This window comes from Aquila chrysaetos, chromosome 4, assembly GCF_900496995.4.
Source record: "Aquila chrysaetos chrysaetos chromosome 4, bAquChr1.4, whole genome shotgun sequence".
NCBI classification, from domain to species: Eukaryota; Metazoa; Chordata; class Aves; order Accipitriformes; family Accipitridae; genus Aquila; species Aquila chrysaetos.
The window spans coordinates 11,114,271-11,131,696 of record NC_044007.1 but is presented as its reverse complement, the minus strand read 5'-3'; the positions used below and the strand labels follow the sequence as shown (position 1 = coordinate 11,131,696).

The 17,426-nt window shown below is 48.3% G+C and overlaps 1 long non-coding RNA gene across 1 annotated transcript in view; it reads left to right on the top strand.

The window, feature by feature from the left end:
* Positions 1 to 16,962, top strand: part of LOC115340770 — a 38,205-nt gene extending 21,243 nt beyond the window's left edge. Inside the window, exons 2-4 of the long non-coding RNA XR_003923165.2 lie at positions 3,922 to 4,002; positions 14,119 to 14,175; positions 16,373 to 16,962. This is a non-coding gene — a long non-coding RNA (uncharacterized LOC115340770). The remainder of the gene's footprint in view (positions 1 to 3,921; positions 4,003 to 14,118; positions 14,176 to 16,372) is intronic.
* The last annotated feature ends 464 nt before the right edge of the window (positions 16,963 to 17,426 follow it).

Here is a 17,426-nt window from a genome sequence, read left to right as displayed (position 1 = left end):
AGAGTTTCCTCCACTTTGAACAGGCCTTTTTATGTCGGCCTGCCTTTCAGATTGGGTAGAATCATGTTTCTTCAATATATAAAATTAGTCTGGCAGTCTGGTTTTGTACTTCAACTTCTCCAAAAGACAAGCAAGCATAAAGCAAGAAGATTTACTGCATACTAAAATGCTCCACTTATTTAAAAAAAAAAAAAAAATCCTCTGTGAACATCCTGTTTCAACTCTGCAATAAAACTCACCGGTCAGTAAACGGTGGATCTCCTGTTCCCATGGAGAAAGGCAGTTGCAGACTTAAGAGGTTGCTGTGGGAAAGGGGGAAAAAAAAAATAATCAAAAAGATCCACTCTTGGTCTTGCAAACAAAGGTTGCCTTGGATTGTGGTCACATGTTGCAGTTCAGCTGATCTCACTCATGCCAAAAGGGGAAAGATTTCTAGTACTTGCCTGAAGCCCACTGAACTGGTTTAGGGAATTAATTAGAAGAAAATTATTCACCTTTTTTTTTCCTAGCTAGTTTTCTTTTAGGTCCGATTGCCCTGCATTGACTCACCAGGTCAGGGGAGCCAGGGGCAGCTGGGACGGGACTACATCCTTGATGATATATAGCCATTGTGTGAATTTAACTGTGATTTAAAATTGCACCATCAACAAACGTCTTCTGGCTTTTCCCTGTTGAGGATGAAAGGAGTCTGTCAGGTACTCAAATCTGGGATGCCGCCGAGCTTTGTAAATCATACCCAGTGGCCTAGTTGCATCAAGAATATCCAGGCAGAAGCATCCGAAAGAACATTCGGGGGTTAATTGCAACCTGCAGGTACATCAAATGAACTGATAAGCTGGTGTTGGTGGAAACCTCCACATGTGTGTGTACTCAGTAAATACTGTTGGCCAGGTCATGCTCTTTGCCTAGGGTACACCCCTCTGTCCGCGCTGCGGGGAGATGTTCAGGAGACCCTCGTATGGCTGGACATCATGTGAAATTACACAAAATCCACTGCTTTGGCTTCACAGAGTTGATATTTAGGTAGGTATGTACATTACATGCATTATACATGGCTTTTTGGGGCAAAGCCAGCATAACAGGTTTAGCTCTCCTCCTGGGCGGTTTTCTCAGGGTTTAGGGCTTACTTCTGATCTTTATAAAGTGTATCAGGTCCCTGGGTTTCAGAGGGTACTTTCTTTGAGGGGTACAGTCTCAGCAGAGCCAGGTATTGAAATGCTTTCCAGGATTTTGTCACCTTGCCCGTGTGCCCAGCTGGGGCTGGCTGGGTCCGGAGAGCTGCCAGGCTCGCAGACCCTGGGAATGCCACCGGTCAACTCAAGCTGGGCTCTGGCCTCTGCGGTCCCCCATGTATCTTTAATTATTGGGGGGAAAAGTCTAGTACTTGTAAGACCCCCAGACCTGTTCGTTTTGAATGAGCTGGTGGTTATTTTCTTCTTTTTTTTTTTTTAAACCCGAAACATTATGGACTAGGGCTGCTGAATGAAAAACAAGAAGTGAAAATAATTTTTTTTTTTTTAATTTTACAGTGAAAAAGCATATCTCTGTTTCTTGGGTGAGGCAGAATGAAATACTTGCCACTCCCCAAGTTTCCTGTGCTCCCTTGTGGCATCGCGTGCTTTGTTCGCAGCACCCTGTGCTGGAGATGAAAAGCTTTGGTGCATGCTCCCTTCGGGGCAATGTGGATTTCTCCTCAAAACCCTCAGTTCTAGCGACCGGTTTTATAAATGCCTAAAAAATGAGGCTTGTACCTTATCTCTTGGGAGATCGTTGATGGATCCCTTTCTCAGAAAGGTATTTTATTCAGTCCTTTAATGCCATGCCACTCCCTTCATTCAGATGCCTGGAGTCTTTTATCGCGTCTCCTCTTACTCATTGCTTAGCCAAGTTGGGCATATTTAGTTCTTTTAATCTTTCCATGTAACTCAACTGTCTTTAATCATCCTTCTTGATGTCAGAGCGTTTGATGCCCACTTTTACGGAAAACAAGCCCAGGTTTTTTTTTGTTGGTGTGCATGTGAATTGGTTGGGAAAGGTCCCAGGAGAGCAGCCCTAGCTCCACGGCTGGTTGCCCAGGCTCATGCCTGGATTCCTCAAAAGCTCCCTCGAACATCTCGGTGTGGGCGCTGGGGAAGATAATCCGGCTCACCTTGTACACCGTCGGACTTGGCACCCTCTGGGATTAATTAATGTGTTTTTTTGTTGGGTGTGGGCAGCAACACCCCCCCAACATGTTTCATGGGTTGGGTTTCCAGGAGCAGATTTCTCTGGGCTTCTGCAGGAGGGTGCAGGTGCTGATGGTGTTTATGGAAAACGGGCCCAGAAAGGTTACCATAACCTGTGTTTCCTTCCTGTACCCGCCAGCAGCAAGAACGAGAGAGAGGTTTAATTTGCTTCTGCGATCTCAAAAGCAAAGCCTGGTGATGAGATGTTTTCAGGTGCCTGTGCTGCAGGTCAGGGCAATGTTCCTAGGTGCTGCCAGGGATGGTGACCCTTTCTTGCTGCAGGTATTAGTGCTGTCTTTCCTGAGTAGTTCATCTATTTTGCACCCAAAAATAGTCATTCACAGCTTCTTAAATCAGTTTGAATGTAAGGATTGCTGCTAGCTGTTACCCAAGCTGAGCACTGCATCCTTTCAGGGGCGGGTCTTCAAACTTGGCTATCTGAAGTTGAGTGCCTCCTTCCCTGCATGGAGATGTCCCCAGTTGCCCCCACATACCTCCTGGAAACCTTTTATTTCAGTGGGAGCTGTTTCAGAAAGCCTGCCTCGATCATTTTCTTCAAATAGCCAAGCTGAGGTGCTGCCTCCGAAGGGGTTAAGGCACTGGATCTCCAGGTTTGCTGGGTCTGGGCCATTGCTGTGCAGCTCAGGGTGGCATCCCTGACATGGACTTTGAATTACAGAGCACTTGGCAGGGAGTTAAAGGAGGCCAAAAGCCTGCCTGTCCCTCCCCCACCTCCCGCTCTGCGGGAATGCTTCTCATACTCTCCCAAATTTAGCAGTGCAAACGTGGCTGGGTTAAGTAGTCTGAGCGATGAGGCTATTCTGATGGTAAGAAAGGTCTCCTTACCCTGCTCTACCTCGAGCTCACGCTGCCACAGTGGCTGTGTGATCTGTGGCTATGTGATATACGGGGTCCCGTGGCCAGAGAGGAAGGAGAGGATGGGGACCTAGATGGTGTGAGAAAACAGACCACCAGCACCACCACCCAGCACAGCGCTGGGGACCTGAGCAACAGCCTGATGGATGGCTGGCTGGCTGTCCTGGGCAACCCTCGGGCTGTAACGTGGGGTGCCAGAAAGGCCTGGGGGTCACCATGGGGAAAAGCCCACATCCTCTCCGTGATGCTGCCGGGATGCTCTGGGTCATGGAGCAGGAGTCTGCTGCTGCCTCCACACCTTTTCCTCGCAGCTCTTGGCCAGCCCTGGGCGAGCACCGCAAGAAAGACATTTCTTCATCGTCCCAGGCTCCCTGGCACTCCTGGCTGTGTTTTCTCCCATTACTCTTTAGGAGTGTTTGAAGGATTGCTTTAGAGCTGACAGTGAACATCTCAAGAGGACCTCGTCGGGCTCGCCTTGGTGCCCCATTGCTGGGTCACCGTGGGTGTTCATCACGGGACAGGCTGTAGGGTTCATCCCTGACGCCGGTCCATTCGCTACCGCAGAGGAATGTGGTGCTGCCTCGGCTGCTTGCGGGGGCCTCCTGTCCCCTCCCCAGTTTATATATATATATATTTAAAATAGATAATAAATATTAAATAAATATAAAAAATATTTAAATAGATATGTAAGCTGCCATTTATATATAATTGCTTTCCAGTGCAGCCTTGTTTTGAAGAATTGAGGAAATAAAGCTTTTCAGCTGGAGGGAGGGGACAGGGTTGGACTCGCTGACTTTTCTTTTGTTGTAATGTCGTGTAGGTCTCCGTTGACTGTGAAAACGAGAGAGGAGGAGCGTGTGGAAGGGAGGTCTGATCCTGCCAGGGTTTCCTGGGAAATGAGGTGAGTAGTGACAGCTTTCAGCACTTGCAAGCCTGGAGATAAAAGACCTCCCGGGCTTCCCTGCACCCTTTGGGTGAGACCTCTTCTGTTGAACCTCCAGACTTCATTTTTGTTATGGATTTCCCTGTATTTTGCCTCTTCAGGGCTGATGGGAGGATTTTAGACTGCTGATGTGCTTGGGGGTCTCAGAAGGGCTGGAGACTATCTTGAATATGTTGAGGTCTGTGTATCACACAGACCTTGGCTCTGGCTGTATTTGGGTTTTACAGCAGGGGACTTTGCTCCTCTAGATTCGGAGACCTCTGCTGCGATTACCTGCTACTGAACCAGTCCCCCGCCCAGCCTCCATTTACAGTTGCTGGAGGGAAATGGTTATTTTTAGGAAGTGCCTGACCCTGGGACCTGCTGTAGGCATCTGCATGGCATGAGTCGTTCCCTACAATACCTGCTTCTCCGCGCTGTCAGCACAGCCGAGATGGCTTGTTTGGATGTAGGGTCTGCAAGGTGTGTGTAGTGTCTGCACCCTGAGCAGGACTGGAGTTCAGGGTGCTTGATTGTGTTTTGGGTTGTCCAGACCCACTGCATGAACGCTTGGTCCTCTCCTAGGCTTCCCTTAAATTTTCCTCAAGGTTTGGACACAGCTTAAATCTGTGAGCCACTTGTCTGAGCCTGTTCTCAGCGTTTATACACCCTGACTGGCAGCATAAGGACGTTCCTGAAGGATAAGGTATGATCGCTGAGGAGGTTTCAGTCCAACTGGGTCATCTCATGCTGGCTGTTGCAGTCCCAGTAGGGACCAGCAAGATGACTCCAGCCCCAGGAGCTGCTGCACTGAGACCTGGTGAGGCTGCTGGCGCTGCCCGTGAGCCTCCTGGGAACCAGCCCCAGAGCTGCTCTGGCCTCTGGCTTTTTGAGTATTGCGGCTTGTGGCTTTTCAGCCGCGGGAAGGTTTGGAGTGATGCTTACTCTGTCCCCATGGCAGCCTGACACCTGTAGTGGGAGCATCCGCATCCCGGTAACTCGGCTACAGTGCACCAGCCTGCAGGTGCGGTAACGTGAAGAGCTGAGACCTGCTTGTCAGGGCTCTGTTGAACAGCGTCTCCCTCGAGAGCTTTTGTGCACTTCACTGCATCTCCCGTGCAGGGGAAATTCCTCCTCCGCTTCACCTCCTTTTTTTTTGAGGGACAGGAATGTTGTTTTCTGTGTGTGTTTGCTGAGTGCTCAGCCTGTGCTGGCTAGTCTGTATTGTAGCGTGGATAAATACTGAGTTAAAAAGGTTAAAATTTAGATGTGCAAGCTGTTGTACCTAAGCAGATGCAACTCCGGAAGATTTTTGGTATGCTTTTGCTTCTGCTGATGCCCTCAGTATGTTCTCAGAGGTGCAGCCCGTTGAGAAAGAGGGATTGATGTTGATGGTCCATTGTCAAGACTGTCACCTTAAATCAAGGAACTAATATAATTTGCTGTAGTACATCACTCTTGTTTAGTTTTCAGTGGGTGAAGAGAATGTGTGTGTGTGTTTTTCTTATATATGGAGTTTCTTCTGCAATTTACTGTTAGCTTTTCTGTGTTACTAGTCATTGGAGTATTTTCACTGCAGCCCTGGAGAGAGGAAACGCTCCCTTTTATAGTGAGAGAAAACACTGTCACGGTGAAGTTGTGTGGTCACTGCCCTTTTTCTGAGCCCTGGCCATGTCCAAGTGGGGGACACGTACATGTTCTGCCTTCCATCTGTCTACCTTGGAGACCAGAAGATGTTGCAGGGACTTATGGTGCCCTTGGGTTTGATGCTTGCTTCTGCTGCTGGTCTCTTTGGTCTCAGGTCATGCTTGGATTCTCTGTCCAGAGAATAAGGATAAACTGAGTCTTTGGAGTTGTGGTGAGAATAATTCTTTAGGGACGGGCGATGCAACAGGAGATCCTAGTGCTGTGTCTAAGCAGGGGTGATGCTTTCTGCAGTATCAGTGCAGTAGCCCAGCAAAGAGCCTCATTTTTACTTGGCTGCTGGCCGTCTGGCTGGCTGTTCCATGACAAGTTCACTCCAGCTGGCTTCCTTTCTCCATCCCTCCTTTTTTGGAAGCACCTTTGTGCTGAGCTGACACCTTGGACATCAGTGAGAGCGTTCAGGGCTCAGAGATGTGGAGTCGCCAAGCCTGTGACCTGGTGTGAGGCTCTCTGCTTTCCTTGGGTTTGGTTTGCTGGGATGCTTTGGGATTCTGGGACACAGTAAGCAGGGGAATGTGCTCGTCTCTGTCTTGACCAAGATAAAATGAGCAGCCTGCGTGAAGTGAGGAGGGTTTTCCAAGTCTCAGTGACACAGCTAAATATTCAGCTAAATATTTGGAAGGGGTGTGAAATGGGGGTGGGTGGAGAAGGAGGTTTGTTATCTGCTTCCCGGCAACTAAAAGCAGGTGTTCAGTCAACTGGGAGTTGCCCTAAAGGCAGAGAATAAGATGCAAATGACCTGTGAAACATAAAAGGAACCATCTGAATGCCCCTTTCTGCCACTAACGAAGTTTACCTCCACCCTGGGTAATTTGCATAATGCAAGTTGATCAGCCCTGAGAAAAGGCAGTTGGGTCCAACATGACAAGATAACTCTGTCAAGCCTAAGGGTCTTGTAAAGAGACAAATGGGGCAAAACCCAGAGTCCGGGCCAGGAGACACAAAACACGACAGGGTGGGCTGTGGCGATGCTGCCCCTGTGGGGAGCTGAGTCCTGGGGTGAGTGGGGTACCTAGGTCTGGGCAGCATTTTCATCAGCAATTAATTGCTAACAGCGGCTAGTTGGCACTTGTGAGGTCCCTGCAACAGAGCTTCCTCCAGGTCTTACAGTAGTTCAGCTAAACCAACGCCAATCCCCAGTATAGGAGTGTGCATAGCAGCTTAAAACCTTCTTTGATGAATGCAGTCTGAGGAGTGTTGGGTGAGCAGAGCTTGCTGAGTGCAAGTGCTGAGTTTCAAGTGCAAAACATTAGATCGGTTAGTTTAAACCTACCTGGAAGGGCTTTTAGGCTGTGCTTTGCCTCACGTTTGATGCAGTAGCAGTACATGAATCCAACCAGTTGCTGCAGCTCAAAAGGTAACTGGTTAAGCGGTGACATCCCTTAGCTCGAAACCACTGTGGATTTAGGACCCTGCTTGGACAGCGTGGCGATGCAGAGTGCGGTGGGGAGCAGCGCTGAGCTCTTGCTCTTCCTCTCCTGCCCCAATTCTGCTGCTGACGAATTTCACACCCAACCTGGGCTTACGCCTAACCAGGGCTTTAAATGCAGTGAATTTTTTTGCTGTGATTTGGACCTGCACACATGTCCTGTCAGGCGCCGTCAGCTCAGCCCTGGCCACAGACGGCCGTTCTCCCCTCATCTCTTGCTGTGCTCTCCTGCGGCGTGACGTGTCCTGCTTCATTTTATTGATGGTTTCACTGATTTTGCCGATGTTAATTAGCACTTTGTCAGGGCTGCCGCCCCCCCCCCCCCCCCCCCCCCCCGCCAAAGCCAAGACTCTGACTCTTTCACCATGAGGGTTAAAAGCTTATTTATTTTGTGGGCTGCTCCTCCCCCTTTCTGATTTCACTTGATATGTGCAGGATGTGATGATAAAAATCCGTTTGAGCTGTCTCCTATTTCAGGCATTTTTACTTCTTTACGGTAGCTTCGTGGGGTGAGGAGTGTGTGGATGCCTGGGTGGGGAGGTGGGGAGGAAGCAGCAGGCTGGGCAGCCCCGTGCTCTCTGCAGGCTCCATCCTTGCCCGTGTGGGCACCCAGACTTTTGATCAAAGGTTTAGAAGCATTACATCCTCTCAGAGCCATTGCTATAAATCTGGAAAAAATAAACGGTGGCATTGTTCGCTCTTGTCTTCCCTCAGCTTGCATTTTCCTCTTCAGGATTCAGCTGCTCCTCATCAGCGGCTCCCAGCACCGACTGGGCCAGCCGTCGACTTGCCACATTCGGTGGTTACACGTGTCTGTGCCTAGAGAGAGCATGGCATCGGTACAGATTTGTACAATCTCCTTTACAAATCGCATGGTGTGTATGGCCATGTGGGTCTCGTGTGTTCATGGGGGGGATCCAGTAGCAGACTGCGTATATTTAGTTGAAACAGGTGTTTTCTGGTCTTTTTTTTTTTAGGTTTTGCATCAGTGGGTTGTTCAGTTCTGCTGCTTCCTATTAAAGTTAACGGTGTCTATGGATGGTTAAATCACACGCATATAAAAAGCTGCTCTCAGAGGTGGTTTGTATGGTCTGTATGTTTTTCTTGAGTGTCTTCTCAATGTCCCCATGCCTTTGCCTTCCTTACCACGCACAGAGCTGCCCTGACCTTGGTGTCTGCCCAGGTTGTGCACTGCGTTTCCTGGGAAGCTGGAGGACGTAACAAAGGGATTTGAGGGATATCAACCAGATGTGGTCCATGGTGGGTACCTGGGGGGAGCAAAGCTGGGGGGGAAGGCGGGGAGGTCCTGGGGGAGCAGCCAGGTCATTGGTGTCTCCTACAACACAGTAGGACCCAAGGGAGGGCCCCCAAAATGCTGACCAGGAGGGACCGCGCGAGGTCTCTAGTGCCACCAGCACTGGAAGAGGGCAGCCAGCACCTCCAGGGATGGAAACATCCCCACCTCTCCAGGTGACCCCTTTCAACACTGCATCACTTTGCTCATAGGAAAGCTTTCCATGTGTCCTGCGTGGCCACAACTTGTGGATGTTGCCCTTCGTTACATAGTCTGTCTCGGCTGCAGTGGGGTGGATGTTGAAGGGTTTGGGAGGAAGCAGGGAGAGGTCTTCTCTGGGCCGCCTGTGGGCAGCAACTGACGGCACTGGTGGGCAGCAAATGCATCTGCAGCATGTCCTGCAGACACGCCTCCTTTGGGGAGATGTTGTCCCTGTGCAGATCTTTTTCCTTACTAAATTTGACCCTTTTGAAGAAAACCATGTTAATTTTCTGAATTATGAAGTTGCATATTGAAAACCAATAGGAAGCAGAGGGGGCTGAGGTCAAGAAGGATTAATTATTAAAACTGGGGCGTATTCTGCTAACATCCAAGTGCTCTGGGGGTAATGTTTCTTAACCATAATCCTGAGTCATAACTACCCACTCTATTGCAACTTGCAACCAGACCAGTATCGCCTTGGAGAAGGTGGCACGCAGGCTGGAGCCAAGAGGCTTGAGGGGTCCATGCTGACGGGTCTGGCAGGTGTGTGGTGCTAATGCACCTTTATGGAAGGGGGGATTAAAACTCAGAATGGAAAACACACAAACCAAACGGCCAAACAGCTGCATGTGTTGGGTTTGCTTTTTTTTTTTTCTTTGTTCAAGTGTGTTTGCCTGAATTTGTCAACTGGATTCCCAAAACAAGAGGACCTGAGAGGTCTTTAACAGCAATAGATGGAGCTCAGCTGTGGAGGAAGGGGTTGCCCTTGTGAGAGGGGGGGTTTATTGCTCCAAGCAGGCATGCTGGGAGCTGTTGGGAATGAGATGGGTGGTGGTTTTCCATCTTGTTGGTCATGACAGGGAGAGGTGATGTTCCTGCAAACTGGCCATGCATAATGACATGCCAGGAATACCTCCTTACTGGGTTGCATCTTTCCGTGGGAAGGCATCAGATGTACGTTGTGATGGGGATTAACTCATTAGACCTTGCTGTATAGATAATGCTTTACAAATGATCTTTTCCTGGGAAGATTTCCTATCCGGGCATAGTCCCAAAGAGCATAAAGTTGATGGTTCTGGCTATTTTATGTTACTCTAAAATGCCTTGGTATTTTGGATAAACAGCTGAAGCTGCAACCCTTTCCCCATGCTCTTGCCTGTGATGGTGCCGCTAGTGCAGGCAGGGCTGCCGGACAGTTGAGGAGAACCAGGTGGGAATGGGGCAGAATGGGCATTCCTCGTGTCCGACTGCTGGGAAGTTGCATACCACATAGGTTATTGGGGAAGAGATGTCTTGGCAATGGGGGAAAATGGATTGTCTTGCCAAATTGAATTTTCATATTTCTGTAACAGTTGTGCTAAAAAAAAAAAAATCTTGATGCTTCTTGGGAATCATTTTTGTGTGTTTTCTGAGAGCCCAAATGAAGGCTTTTAAAGCAGTTTCATTTTCCAAAAGGGGGAAGAGCTCAAGCTTGAGCATGGAGCACCCCAGTCCTGGTGTTGGCAAATACTTCCCGTGTGACCTCAGACAGGTCACACAGCTGGACCAAAGGTGTCCAGAAGTGTGACTTGGCAGCCAAAATGCTGGCCTGCTTGGGGATGTACCAGCACGACTGTGCCAGTTGGAGCTAGTATTTAGTGGACTTTGCTGCTCTTGAATGGCTGTGGTTAGGAGTCAGGTGAGGTTATGTGTGAAATCTAAAAAACCTGTTGGGTTTTTTTGCCCCCAATGTAAGCTCCACTTATATTCAGTGGGAAGAGGGGGAACAAATGATGCTTCAGAGCAGCCTGTTCCTCCATGGACCATGGAAAGTTTCCAGACAGTTGGCTTACATTAGATGCCTAACTTCTAGACAGCTGAGGTTAGGGAGAGAGCAGTCCCACCCTTTAATTTCTTGATGTCTCTGTTGCTTGTATGTAAAATGAGTTGAATATTAAGTCCTTGTTTCCCTGAAACAGAGGATAAATATAAAATTTGGAGCTGCTGCCTGGCTACAGCAGCAGATGGGTGATGGCGTTTGGGATAACGGGCTGATCTTGGCCATGGGCAGCATCTTTGAAACTGCCAGCATACCAGGAGTTAATGAACACTCTTGGGTTTTTCCAGATGAACTGATGCGTTAAGGCTTTGAAAGCAATTTTACTGCTGCACGCCACCACAAACCTTTTTATTTTAGATGTTCCTTTCATGAAGCTTCAAATAGCACCCACGTCGGACTGAAATCAAAATCTCCAGGAGAGATTAGGACAATTTCACTTGAGGTTTCTGTTGTGGTCACTTGCAGGAGGAAAAAAAGAGGGTAAGATAACCAAGGTCAGCACCTCACTTCAAGCTGCCAGTGGAGCTTCTGCAGGGGAGAGAGGGATTGAGTTACCCTGCGCCTGTAATTCATCCCTCGTGCCCACAACCAAATAATCCAGCAAAACGGTGGTGAAAAGGATGGGAAAGTTAGGAAAACTTTTTGCTGTAAGCTGAGCTGGGCAAATGATGCTCAGAGCCGCGTTGGTGTCTCGGGCAGATTTCTCTTCGGAAAGCGCTGGGGAGGGATTTTACCCAAGGCTTTACAATAAAAGTCCTGAGGTCCTTAAAGTGTGGAGTGGAGCATGCCTCTTCAGATGCACCGTGCTTGCCCCTGCCTTGGTGGTAGGTCTTAATTTCTGGGTGCAGTGATTCTCATTATGTTTTGCACTTATTATTGCTCAATATAAGTGTTGCCTTTATTTGAATTTGATTAATTATTGTTTAATATTATAGTAGGCTTTATTACAGATTTCTACTACCTTGTATTTATTACTCTTACCTTTCTAGAGGAGTTGTTAAATACTTCCTAGCTTTGGGATGCTCGCGTGCCCCCTTTGATGCCTTTGGACACATTATCCAATTGTGATAAAAACTCCCCAGCCCATTTTCATTCATTTTCAGTCTTGTTTAGCACTGTAACTTGATTGTTACGAAGTCACTGAGCTAACAGCAGTATTACTCTATTCTAATTTATATGCATTTGACATTATTGACATTTTTGCCTTATTTGGGTTAAATTTCAAGGATGGCATCCTGGTATTCCCTGCCAACATTACTTTCTGTCTAGTTAATGTTGGACTAGCCTTCAAGGAATGGATTTTGAAAAGTTATTTCTGAGGTTCTGCTGATTTTTGCCATGTCAGGGCTGTGTGATTTTAAGACAGTCACATTTCAGCAGCAGTCTGGCTTAGAGAGCACACTGGTGCACTCAGTGATGCCAGGGAAATAATTTGCTGCAGTGCCCTAACGCATGAAATCCTTGTTTTTCCTGGGATATCTCCCATGGACCTTCTGGCTGATTTTTCTCTCATGAGATCCGAGTTGATCGTCGTCTGTTGTGGTATGTAGGGCTCCAAGCCAAGAGTATCCACTATTTTTGAAATGTGATCATTACTGTTCAAAATAGGCTTTTTTTCCATGATCTTGTAAGATTTTGCCACTTCTCTAATAAGCTAATTTTATCCCTGCTTTGGCATCCGTACCCCTTGGTGTTATTTTGGTGTGTACTTTATATATAGCTTATATATAGCTCTGTGCGTGTACGCGTTACTGTATGTGATTTATATACAGCCTGTCTTGCCTGCGCTGTCACAGGGAAATCATTCTCACTTTTGTGGTGGGATCTCGGGTTGGATGTGCTGGGTCCAACCAGTCCATTGCCAGAACTCTCTGTGGCCTGTCCCTGTTCACTTCCCTTCATCCCCAGATAAGACCATTGCTCCACCCGGGCAAGAGAAGACAGGAACCATCCAGCACCATTTCAGTTGCCTGTATGTGAGGGGTGCGCGGTCTTTGTAGTTGCTAGGTGGAAGCCCCCAAATCTCTGAGTTACAGATGCTTGTTGGCTGCGTGTGTGCAAATGGGCATGTGTCCACAAATGTGGTCAAAGCATATATGGGGAAAATGGCTTTTAAAATGGAGATAAAACTGCCCTGAAAGAGGAGGGCAGACGTGCTGGACTGTGACTAGGGTGTCACTGGCATGGATGAAGACTGGAGGCAGCAGCTGGCACAGAGGTGGAGTGTGTGATGGTGGGTGGAGGAGATCGGTGGGAAGAACTCTGCACTGGATGGCAAACTTGAAAGGAAAATTGTGATTTGGAAGATCATTAATTGGGGCAAGCTGGTTCACCTGTTGCTTCTTACCTTACTTTGCTACTTTGCTTACTTGCTTTCCTAGTGTGCCTGCTGGGGTCATGTGCATGGACTTAATAACTGGGTAGAAGGACTCCGACAGTGCCAACGTGCTTTTGGGGCAGAAAAGGAGCCAAAGTTAACCATAGGGTCAAGTCACAGAGGAAAAGTAGAGCCTTGTGGTCAACTCCAGCCTGGAGGAACCTGTGGAGCGAAATGCCCACTTAATGCGCCCATCTTTTCGTCCCGCTTGGAAGAGGACATTCTCATTGCACGGACATTCATGGCCTTTGTTATGGTGGTATCTCTTTAAGGCTTCCGCATCTACCAAGAAGGCGGTCATGATGTTATCTACCAAAGAGATGGAGACCTGGTCTGTTGTGACTTGGTCAGTTTTACGTATTTGCCTAATATAAATCACAGTCCAGCTGATTTGTGATGGGCTTTGTTGTAGGCTAGTAAGGGTTTCCAAGAAGCTCTAGAGTTTCTAGATTGATGACCTGAAAACAGGCACATAAAATGTGTGAGGTGTAGCATGTGGAGGATGGCTTTTCCCTTTGAGATGATAGTTAGGTTTTTACTAGGAGGAGCATGCGGGGCTGAAATTATTACAGGTAAATGCTCCATGTACCTTGACTGCCAGTTTTGAGGTCGTCAGCTAAGGCAGGCATTACACCAGAGCAGGATATTGCCACCTCCAACAGGGGTCTTGGTGGGTCTGGTATGACAGGGTAGACTGTAAACTGGATTTCAGCTTGATTTTACGTCAGGTTGCTGGGCTGAAGTAAGAGGCAGCTCTTGGTCTAAGGAGCACTGCAGCTTGCCGCCCAAAGGGCTGTGGCTGATCGGCACTGGTGGTCCTCCATCCTCTCTGCTGGGGTTGTTGCTGGTGGTGGGATCAAAAATACCATTTTCCTGCAAAGGAGGAGACCTTACAGTGTGATAAGAGGCCACAAAGGTGTTAAAACGTTGAGCCTGAGTTTTGTCACTAACTGTCACCGTCAATCAGCGAGAGCTCTGAAGATGGAAAGGTTTCGGCAGTGTGAAGTTACTGAAGGAGGGAAGACACTCAACACGATTAGCTTATTATTCACTCAAGCCATAGGCAGTTTAGGATGGGTCGGTGAGTGTATGGGCATGAGCAAGCCTCCTGAAATCGGTGGGGGTCGTATCACCAAGGGGGGATTTTCCCAGGTTGGTCCTTAGATTCTCCAAGCGAGGCAGGTTGAATGTCATTGTAGCTGACTCTGCAGGAAGGCTCTGGCTGACACTGTGGCAACAACACTCAAAATTACGTATTATTCCCTTCACAGACGAAGCTAGAAGAAGAAAAATGTCTTGTGTCAACCTGGCCTTTGAAATACAAATGAGTAAGACCAACCTCACTTGTAAATGTCACGGTGTGCTTTGTGCACTCGCTTCGTAATGTGGTTGCTTTTCTTTCCTGGATAATGCATTTGCAGGCTTTTGCTTCAAGTGATGCTTCCACAAAAGGGAAAGGAGAAGAGAAGAGAGTCACCGTGCCGCGTGTGGAGTCCCGCAGGGCTGTTTCCCCACTGGGGAGCTGCGCTGACCCTGGGTCAACTTGGAACCATCGGCACGGGCACTGTGCTCCTGTGAAAGCCCAGCTGATGGTGGAAGTACCTGCAGCCTCATTTTCTTATGTTGTCAGATTTGGGGCAACAGTGCGTGAAGGGGCACTGCGCAACTCTTTGGCTTGACAGCCTTGGCTTTTTCTGTATGCTGTAAGTCCCACTTAGGGTCTTTTTGTGTCCATCTATCAGGTAGTGGGTGCTTACTTGCTGAAACCCATTCCTCCTGTCATAAATATGAGTTATCCTGTACTGGACCACCAGCGAGTGGCTGAGCCTGGCCAGCCAGGCAAGCTTGCTGCAAGCCAAAGCGCCGCGCTTGCCGAGTAGCCTTTGGGGTCAGCTCTTTACCACCTTTTGCATGATGCAGTTTTGGGTTTTGCACTAACCCATGCAGCTTCTTTGTGGACTTCTTCCCTTCAAAACTGAATCATGAGGCACGTAGAGAGCCAAGACTGGAATAGGATACGTTGCTGCTGCAGAGAAGCCGGTTACGGAAACTAATTGTGTTATTTTGGGCCATACCACGAGGGGCTGGCTGGTTTTGATGATGTTTCTGTTCTGTCTGTGATTAACCTGATGGTGACAGTAAAACAAAAAATAACATTAAAAGTGAATCAAAAACCTCAGAATGATATTTTGGATGCCAGAGGATGCTCATCCCCAAAACGTAATTGTTTTAAACTAATTTGATGATTAGTTCAAGTCAGCTTTACAGACTCCTGTCTGAGTAATGGACATTTCTGTGGAGTTAATCAGAAAGAATTGCAGTTTCTTTTACCATGAGCAAAAATAGCTCTCAGACTGAGGACAATGTGTAACAGCAATGACTGGATCTGTTGACTTAGCCAGAAATACGCAGTCCGTTAAAAAAAAAAAAAAAAAAAGAATAATCATGTGGAAATATCTCACAGGCCTCTGAATCAGTGCTGAAAATCACTCCGGAACTTTGCTTGCAGTTGGTGAATAAAGTTATTCAGAGGAGTAGCGGGAATCTAGGAGTGCAGGAGATGCTCTCTGTGTTCAGGTAGACCAAAGAAATGCTTGTCCTCCTCATCTCTCCCTCTGCCCATCTGCAAGGGCTGAGCATCCCAGGCTGAACTTAACCCCATGCCTTTTTGCTTCAGTCTGAGAGAGGAGGAAAGAAGCCTGTGGGCAAAAAGTAGAGACCTAGACCAAATTTTTGGCTGATGGTTTTGCTAGATCAGAGCTGTTTTCTAAGCATGATAGAGCGTAGAGAGGGCTCATCCATCCCAGCTTGCTTGGATGCTGCATGGTTGCTGCCAGTGCTGCACAGTGGGTAAATGAAGCGACCCTGCTGGCACAGAAGTGCTTGGGTGCCCCGGTGAAGGGCTTCCCAGGGTATCCCATCAAACCTGCATTATCCGGCATTTGAGGTCTGGGAGATGGACTGTGCTTTCTCCAAATCCATGCCCATCTGATGGCAGGCCAGGGCTGGGAGCTGGGATGCACTTCCCCTTCTCTGCCGTGCTCAAGGGGAGCACCGTGCCCCCCCCTGCATCCCAAACCAGGGCTGTCTCTCCAGAGGGTGCATTGGTAGTCCAAACTGTGGGTTTGACAGGATATTAGGGTACTATACGGTGTGGAAGGGGCAGCCATCATATGCATCCTTGCTGGCTGGTTAATACGCTAGCTTGCGGTGAATTTTTCCCCCCTCCCTCTGTTTTCAGCATTTTAGTTAAAAATATAAACAGCCTGGTGTTGTGTAACAGGCTGCCGGGGCTGTTGCTCATCCCCACGATGCTCAGCCACGGAGGACACACGCAGGAGCCGATGCTCCAACCCTGTGCCCGGGTGCCTCCCTGTGCATGACTGTGATTTAAAAAAACGTCATGGGAGCCTTCCCAGACCGAAACGGGCTTCACCTTCCCCGGATGAGCTCAGCTTTTTTAACAACACTCCAAGCTCAGCTTTTTTTACAGCATTCCGCTTATACGGGTTGATGTCTTTCCAGGAGCCTGGAGTTGGGACAGAGACCCATGGCTGGAGCATCTGCCAGAGCTCCCTGGACGAAGCACCGAGCCTGCTGCTCCCTGGGCAGGAGCCTGCCTGGCAGTTTGCCCATAAACTGCCGGTATTTAGTATGGTAAAATAAGGGTTTAAAAAAAGGTTTAGCGATGGCAGGGCCGTGCCAGTTTGCTTGGTCATGTTCATAAAATAAATAGTGTTGTTGTTTGAAGGAAGGTGCTGAAATATTGCCCGTAGCCCCTTGCAACCAGCTGGTGCGATCGGTGAAGATTTACCGTCCCCTCTCTCCATTTCTCTTTCTGTTTCCTGTCCATCTCCGTTGATAATTTTGAGTCTTTCTGCTTCGTGTTTCTTTAACTTTTTGTTAACTTAAAAACTTCCAAGGTGTGCTGTTAACTTTATTGAGTTTAAATGCATTTGCCTTTGGTGTGTTGAGCGGTGCATGCCGGTTGGATCATTGCTGTTATCTCAGGTTTCCCCGTGTCTTCCCGCAGGCTGCTTTTGATTTCAAAGATGTATTTGTTGAAAAAAGGAAGATTTCCACAAAAACGCCCATCGCGCCTTCGATGCTTTCAAGCGTGACTCCTGTTGAGCATCTATCCTGTTATACGTTAGCAGTTAAAAGATGATTAAAGGAACAGGAATCCCAATTTCAGCTATTTTTATTGCACATATGTGACTTTGTACGCACGCTACTTTTGCAGCTGGATGTCCAGCAGACTGGTTGGTGATGGTTGCAGGCACTTTTCACTGCCTGTCGTGAGTGCCGCAGCAGCGAACGTTGAAGTGCTGGCCCCTCGGGGAGATCAGCAGCAGTGGCTGGGGGGTTTGGGGAAGCTCTGCAGGGGAAACATGTGCTTCGTCTGGCTGAGCCCCCTCCTTTGGAAACTGGGAATAGGTCCAAATTTAGCACTCGCTGCACCTTTCTTCCCTGTGTGATCTCTTCTCTCTTCTCCTCTCGGATTGCTTTCCTTTTCCCAGCCCTGCAGCTGACCCGGTCTGGGTAGAAGCATCACGGGCTTCTGCTCAACACATTGGCC